At 43.2% G+C, this 7,579-nt stretch overlaps 1 long non-coding RNA gene across 1 annotated transcript; it reads left to right on the top strand.

The window, feature by feature from the left end:
- Window positions 1-387: 387 nt before the first annotated feature.
- Window positions 388-7,309, top strand: LOC143694073 (uncharacterized). The gene is made up of 4 exons (XR_013182241.1): window positions 388-604; window positions 1,807-1,978; window positions 5,583-5,702; window positions 6,893-7,309. It is a non-coding gene; the product is annotated as an uncharacterized LOC143694073 (long non-coding RNA).
- The last annotated feature ends 270 nt before the right edge of the window (window positions 7,310-7,579 follow it).

Below are 7,579 nucleotides of genomic sequence, written 5' to 3'. Positions count from 1 at the left end.
GCGGGCGGAGCCGGAGCCCCGCCCGCCCCTCCAGGGTCCCGCCCGGTCCGTCAGGTGCCCGCCCGCCCCCTCCAGGGTCCCGCTGTCCCCTCAGGCACCCTGCCCGGAAGGGGATTTAGCGAATGTGTCCGGGACAGCGGCCGTGAAGGAATGCGGGCAGCTCCCGGCTGACCCTCGCCGGCTGGAGTTACCTGCTGCGGTTCATTTTTTTGTCTTTAATTTGGCCCCGGCTTTGGGAAGCCCTCACCGCGCCTTCCCTCAGGGCGCGCACCTGCTCAGCAGCGCCTTGATCCGCTCCTCCTACACGGCTACTTTCTTTCATTTTTTTCCCCCTCACTTATTTTATGCTGGAAATCTTGTTGCCTTGAAGTTATTTAAGGCGGGAAAAAAAAAAAAAGAAAAAAAAAAAAAAAAAAAAAAAAAAAAAAAAAAAAAAAGCTCAGACTGCATCACAGGTTGTGTGGTAGGAAAAAAAGGAGAAGGAAAAAAATCCCATCTTTTTCAAACATATTTTAATGCTCCCCCTAATAGTCCTACAAGTACCTGCCTCCTTTCACATTCTGTGATTTTCCCACAGAGGAAGCACCGACCAAGAAGTTCTTCTGTAAGTACAACTGAATGGAGTTGGACAAAGACACAAGAACTATGTTAGAGTAATGGTCAGGCTCTGAAGAGCCCTGAAGAGCTGTTGCTCTGAAACAGACCCAGGTCAGCGCATCTTTAATCTTGGTATTCTTTTCCATCTACACTTTGATTCAGACCAGGTATTTAAAATCTTCAGAGTCAGGAATCTGTCTAGGAGAGCTCAATAAATAAATTTTCCTTATGCTGTATTTTAAATTAAAATGTAATGTTTATGGATTTATGTTATTAGTGTAAGTATGTTATCCTACATTAACAGGATTTTTCTATCAAGCATTGAAGGGGAAAGAATATCAGGGTCTGAATCAAATTTCAAATTCTATAAAATTTCACCCATTTTATCCACTAGGCTGTTTCACTGTTTCTTCTTTGAAAGTAAGGATATTCTGAAATTTCAATGCTTTGAAAAATAGCTTTCTTTTAACACATTCACCTTCATACACTCGTCAGCCCTATAAGTCAATATTGCCATAAAGGCATGAGATCACTCTACCAGATCAAACATGTGATTCATAGTGGCCTCTGCTTCTGCTTAGGCAGTTTGGTAGATGATAAACCAAGATTTATTTGTAGATTAAGTCCAAAGAGGTATTTTGTTGAAATAAAAAGGTTGAATGCTCCAGTTTCCCCATGTTAATTTCAACAAGAACTGGTCTAAACAGAGATTCCATCTTGCTAATGCTGAGAATAATAAATACACCCACCAGAAGGTTTCAGTTGTTAACTCTGAGAAGCCTTGTGAATTTACCCAAGTCTGCTTAGATTTCCATAAGTTGTTTGTGAGTGTATTTTTAACAGAAAAGGGGGAAGCTGGAGCAGTTCTGGTGCTTAGACTGTTCAGGAACAATGAGAGCTGAACTTCTGTATGCCAACTATTTACAAAGGATGTGAGAGAACCTTGAACACTTAGGCAGCAGCACTCTCATCTTTCTGGTCATCCTTTTGGCTTGTCCTCATAGTGCATTGGGAATTCTTAATTCCTGGGGTTTTATTAAAAAAAAATCCTATTTTTCCTAATTCCTGTTATTTTAATCAATAAAAGTTACAGTTAGCTACTCACCTGGTTTTCTTCCCTTTTAACCTTTTGTTTCCCACGAATATTTGCTGTGTCCAGGTCAAACCCCAAAGAAATGTGTTTTCTCTTAATGCTTGGTCTGTTTGCAGGTACACCACACCAAACCAAACTCATTCCAAGGCTGGTCAGAGATGCTCACTACAAGGAACTGGAGAAAACAGGATGTTTTGCTTCTCTCCCAGGCCTGTGCTCTACCAGTCTGACCTGCTTATCCTCCTTGTTCTGCCATTCTCCTTGCCTTTTCTGCTATTCAGCAACCAGGTTGTGCCATTTAATTTATTCCTACACTTTTCACCTTGCCTTTATCTCAGTGCTGGACGTTTTTAAAGGCTTAAAAAAAAAAAAAGAAAAGGCATAGAGAGCAACATCAGGATCAGAACCAGTTTTAACTTCCCAGGTGCAGTTCCCCTGGCTGCTTTCCAGAGCCAGTAATTCAGTAATTGCTTCAGGACTCATTGCATAAAAGTGACCAGAAATAGGACCCCTTCTAGCCATAAGTAATTTTAACAGCATTTTGCATAGTAGTGTTTCAAAATGCTTTATGTTGTCCTAATCCCACAAGCAAAAATCTGAGCCCTCAGAAGGTTTAAATGTGCCATTAGACCAGACAGTGGGCTTGGACATAATTTTCTGACTTCCAGTCCTGCCCTTTGATCACAGGATTTCTTCAGTGCATTCAAGCATATCATTTCTGTTCATTGTCCCACATGCATTACATGTGTCAGGATGAATCACATCTCTGTGCTGACATGGTATAAAACTGTAAGTCAGTTCTTACAGATTTATTTATTTATTGTATTTTAGAAGTGCCTGGTGGCCTAGCATCCATCCAGCAGCATCCAGCAGCATCCTAGCAACAACTCTTGACACACAAAGTTGATCGTTCTGTCATGTTTATTGTATTGGTTTCCAGCTGAGCTGCTCAGGGTTTCACAGGGAACTCCCAGAAGTTTCTGGAGGAAGCCTGGACATCTGTGAATGGCCTTGTTCCCTCCAGGGCCTCTCCAGGTGCATTCCCTGTGTGCTGTCCCTGCTCATGAGCTGTGTGTGAGCAGTGCCCCAGTCACACCCTGCTGGAAACCTCAGCCGCCTAAAGGAGCCCCTAGACCAGGCCTGCTCATGCACCTCAAGCCCAGTGAGAGACAAACCCGATAAAACCTGCCCAGCTCACTAGGAACTAAATCAAAACAAGCAGCTTAGAAAGGAGTTCTGCACTTTCTCCATTTTCTCCATGCTGTATGTTTGTTTAGGGCTATTTATAAAACAATATAGCCACTGAGTTAAAAGAAAGAAAAAAAAAATCTTCATTCTAGTTACACTACTCAAAAAAATACCTGTACCAATAAATAGGATTAAACAAGGCAACACAAAGTCATAATTAAGGCCAGTGCATGTATTCATTTTAACAGATTAAGCTGGATTTGGAAAGCAGTTACAAGCTGACTGATCCTTGACTAACTTGAACTCTACATGTGTCCAATGATTTACTCTATCCTGGTGTTTTTCTCAAGGGCAACAAGTACACATCTTGCATAAGTACCCAAAAGAGTCTACTTCAGCAGATTTAAAATCTCTTGCATTCAAGAATAAATTCTCCTGCAACAATACAGGAGGAGGAGTTGAATGGCTTTTGTACTTTCTAGAAATTTATGCTTTTCTAACATTTTATTGACTAATCAAACATCCTCCTACAATGGAAAATTATAAACATCAGCAATTTAAAACAGTCTGTGAAAAGGACAATATCAACTATGCATTTAAATGTCATGCAAGCTGTAAAAGAAGCCTAGAATACTTTTTTGTCTTTCTAAGGTACTACCAGAATGTCATTGTGTATTCTCTAGTGAAATCTGTAATCAATTTTACAGTATAAAGGGGGGCAGAGAGGAGATGGCTGAACTAAATTAAAACAATTAAAAACTGTGTAGGGAATTATCTTGAGGGACTGAGAGCATGGTTATCACACATAAATGACTGCCACTTTACATTCAGCCTGAGTCAGGGAGAAAGGAGAGAGAACCTCATGGGCTGGGAGCTGGCAGAGGGGCAGGTCTCGGCTGCTGGTGACCAGAGTGCAGCTGCAAGCCTGTGGCTTGGTGTCCCCAAGGGCCAGCCCTGTCCAGCCCACTCCCCTGGGACCTGCCTGGTGGCCAGCAGCAGCAGCAGCACCTCTGCTGGTGATACCAAGCTGCCAGGAGGAGCTGCCTGTCTGCCAACCCTGGACAGCTGGGCACAGCAGAGCTCCTCAGGGGCAAAGCTCCACCATCCCTGCTGGACCAAAGGCTGTCAGGAGCCAGCACTGCATCCCTGTGCCCAAAAAGGCCGGTGGATCCTGGGGTGCATTGAGAAGAGCAGTGCCAGCAGGCCAAGGGGGCTCCTCCTCCTTTCCTCAGCCCTGGGGAGGCCATCTCTGGGGGGCTGTGACCAGCCCAGGGCTCCCCAGGACAAGAAAGGCTGGAAATGCTTGAGACAGCCCAGTGAAGGGATCTGGAGCTCCCAAAAAAGGCTGGGAGAGCTGGGTCTGGTCAGCCTGGAGAAGGGATGGCTCAGGGGGGGCCTCACCAACACCTCTCAAGGGCAGAACGTGCTGGTGCTCTGTGACAGGAACAGGGGCAGGGGCACAAGCAAAGACTGGAAATCTGCCTGAAGGAAAGGGAAAACTGTACTTGGAAGGTGACAGGGCACTGGACAGGCTGCCCAGAGAGGCCATGGGGTGTCCTTACCTGGAGATACTCAAAACTCACCTGGACTTGATCTTGTGCAACCTTCTCCAGGGGAGGAGAGAGGCTGGATCAGAGGATCTCCAGAGGTGCCTTCCAACCCCAACCATTTTGTGATTCTGTGAAAGGCAAAGAAAGGTGCCAAAGAGGGGAGATGAGAGACAGAAGGGAATGAGCAGGAAATTGTTGCAATTCTGTGTTAATAAGAGAAGAAATTGCTAAACTGGTTTATGTGTGTTCCTCACAAAACCACCATTCCCACCAGCTTTCTTAGTAGTTTCAAGAAGTCAAGGACTGAAAACCCAGAAATTATGCAGGTGTTGCACTGCATTCTTGTGCTTATGACCAGCTCCTTTCCATTAAGTTGACAGATGACCAGGGGGACTCTGGCCAGCAGCACAACATCCTTTCCATAAGCATTCCAGCTTGTGTGCTGAGGCCCTTGTGTCCAGCAGAGTCCAAGCTGGATGCTCTTTTGGTGCCCCTGTGTGCACCTTCTCTCTAGGTCTTGCTCCCAGCTTTGTGCAAAGCCCATTTCCTACAGAATTAAGGTTAATGTGGCCAGATTTTGTGTCTGCCCTGCATTAACGATTCAAGAAGGAGCAACTTTAGAGTTTCACTAGGTCAAATACCAAGGATAGTCTTAAATCCTGTAATTGGGAGTTACTGAACAGGTGGAGCCTACAATCTGTAGGTCATCATCTCAGGCTGCTTTTGAAAGCCCTACAGATTATTATTATTGTTTCCAGGATTATTTCATTATTCACCTTAGAGATTTTATTTACCTCAAGGCATTGGTTCTCAGGGGGCTGGCAAAAGAAGTATCGTGGGCACAAGAGAAGAACAGCTCAGAACAGCCTGATATTTAATCATAGGTTGTAAATATCTTTTACAGACTTGTCTGTTTGCAACTGTCGCTAAGCATAGAAAATTACTAAATTAGTCAGCTTCATTTATATTTTTCTTAAGGGAGATCTTGGAACATTAGTTTCATTACATTTCAGGTTTAAGGATAATAAAGCTATGTATTCCTCTTGGAAAAGTAAAACAATATTATGATAGAAATAAAATGTAACGAAATTATTGCAACTATACCAAAGGTGAAGGGCCAAACTTTGCCCAGTTCTCTATGTTCCCTTCCACAGGGCTCCAGAGCTCTACAGCCACAGGAAGCACAGAGGACTGCTGGGTGGGAGAATTGCTTCCCTGGCTCCTGCAGCTTGGACAGCAGCATGAAGCAATCAGGAGGGTAATCAAGGAGAAAGGTATACAAGAATTGCCACAAGAACATTGTGTCTTACTAGGAGTTCCCAGTGCTAGTGAAATTCAGAGTGTACGTTTTCTCAAAACATCGTGAAAGAGAGCTGAAGTCTCACTGCAGTGGAAGCAAACACAGAATCTTTACTGGCTTCCCTAGATTCTGCTTCTTGTTCCTCTTCCCTTAAAATACTTTGGATTGAGTAGCAGATCCAGCTCTGCAGTCTGCACTTGAAGATGTGGCACACTAGCAAGGTTTGTGGTTTAGTGAATGCACCGAGCTTTTAACATGTGAAAAGCAAGGAATATTCATTCCGGCTCCCCCCAGGCACCAGAGGTGTGGAGCCTGCCTCTGATTCTTTCTGGCTCGCTGGAATTTTGCATTTCTGTGTCAGCTGGGCCTCCCTGCCCGCACTCCTTGAAGGCTGAGCACACCCAGAGCACAGAAACCCTTGTGCAAGCAGCTGCAGCATTTTGGTTCTATGGGATCCATATGTCTATGGCTTCGGTGTCATTCTGATTGTTCCATTTTTATCTAGATCTGAAGTTTCTAAGTGAGGAGAATTTTTGTTTGGAAGATACAGATTTCCCTGGTATTTGTTACAATTGGCTGTATTTCGAGTATGTCAGGCGCTTAGTCAGCTGTTCCTGCAACTGAGACTTGTTTTTCTTCTTTTTATCCCTTTCATGCAGTGGAAAAAGTTTCCTGCTGCTCTCCCTACTGATATTTGATATCCTATCTCCAACTGATGCACATATTTAACTTTTAAAGAACAGCATGTTAGCTAGCTCTGCTAAATAAGACTCTTTCTGGTTTTGTATTGTTTCGTTTTCTTTTGTTGTTTTGTGTTTTTTGGTTTTCACTAAAAGATTATTTTGGAGGTATTATTTCTCAGAGGAATGACATTTTCTAATCCAGCTCCCTCTTCTTAGCAATAATAATTTTTAAAAATCAGCTGCTCATGCTTTGTAGCAATGTATTTATTTAATCTTCAGCATTAAAGGAATGCTTACAGGGAGCAAAGCAGCCAGTCAGCAGCTCTCTTGAATGTCTGCTACAAGTCATTATAATGCAAAAAAGTAGGGAACTTGAGAGATTTGTTTTAGTTTCTCTAGAAGTGTTTTACATTCTAACAGCATTCCTGATAATCATCTTTCCTCCTCTTTTTCTTTTTTCTTTTTCTTTTTTTTTTAACAGGAAATAATCTTTCTGGCCCCCACCAGCAACTGCTTACAGTGGAAAGCAACAGTGGGAAGCCATTTATTAATGTAGTTATTGATGATGTTAGGAGAAAGGCTAAAAGCTGTCCACTGATATTTTTATGATGTCTCTGGGACAAGAGGCTTCCAAACCATTCAGTGAACACTGACCTCCCTGCTTACTTGGACAAGTATTTTTTCCCCACTGTCTTTGGGCACAGGAAGCTCCAAGTGGTAGAAGCCCACAGGTACACAAAAGCAGGAGTACTGAAGGAATGTGAGAAGGGTAGATTCTGAATGTTAGAGGACTGATGCTGTCCTCTGATGGATTCATTGCCCAGGTTTATGTGTTTATATAAAACCTGCAATGCTGTTCACAGACCCTCAGTGGTGGACCAGTGGAATTGGTGAGAGAGCAGCTCTGGGACAATCACTTCCAGTTCAATAAATCTTTGTCTTCCTTTGCTTTGCTAAGTTGCATAAAGTCATTGGTTCAAGGTCAATTTCTGTGAGCTTCTTAAAGTGCCCCCAAACCAGCTCTGACATAGGCTCAATCAGATCTTTCTTACAGGGCAGCACCACAGTGTGATGAAGTGATGAAGGAAGTAGAACAAACCCAAATATCTGAACCTTCAGAATCTACTTTAAAAAAAAAAACAAACAAACAAAAAAAAAAAAAAAAGGC

Source organism: Agelaius phoeniceus, chromosome 5, assembly GCF_051311805.1.
Source record: "Agelaius phoeniceus isolate bAgePho1 chromosome 5, bAgePho1.hap1, whole genome shotgun sequence".
Lineage (NCBI taxonomy): Eukaryota > Metazoa > Chordata > Aves > Passeriformes > Icteridae > Agelaius > Agelaius phoeniceus.
Note: the sequence above shows the minus strand (reverse complement) of the source record. Positions and strands in the feature narration are given on the sequence as shown.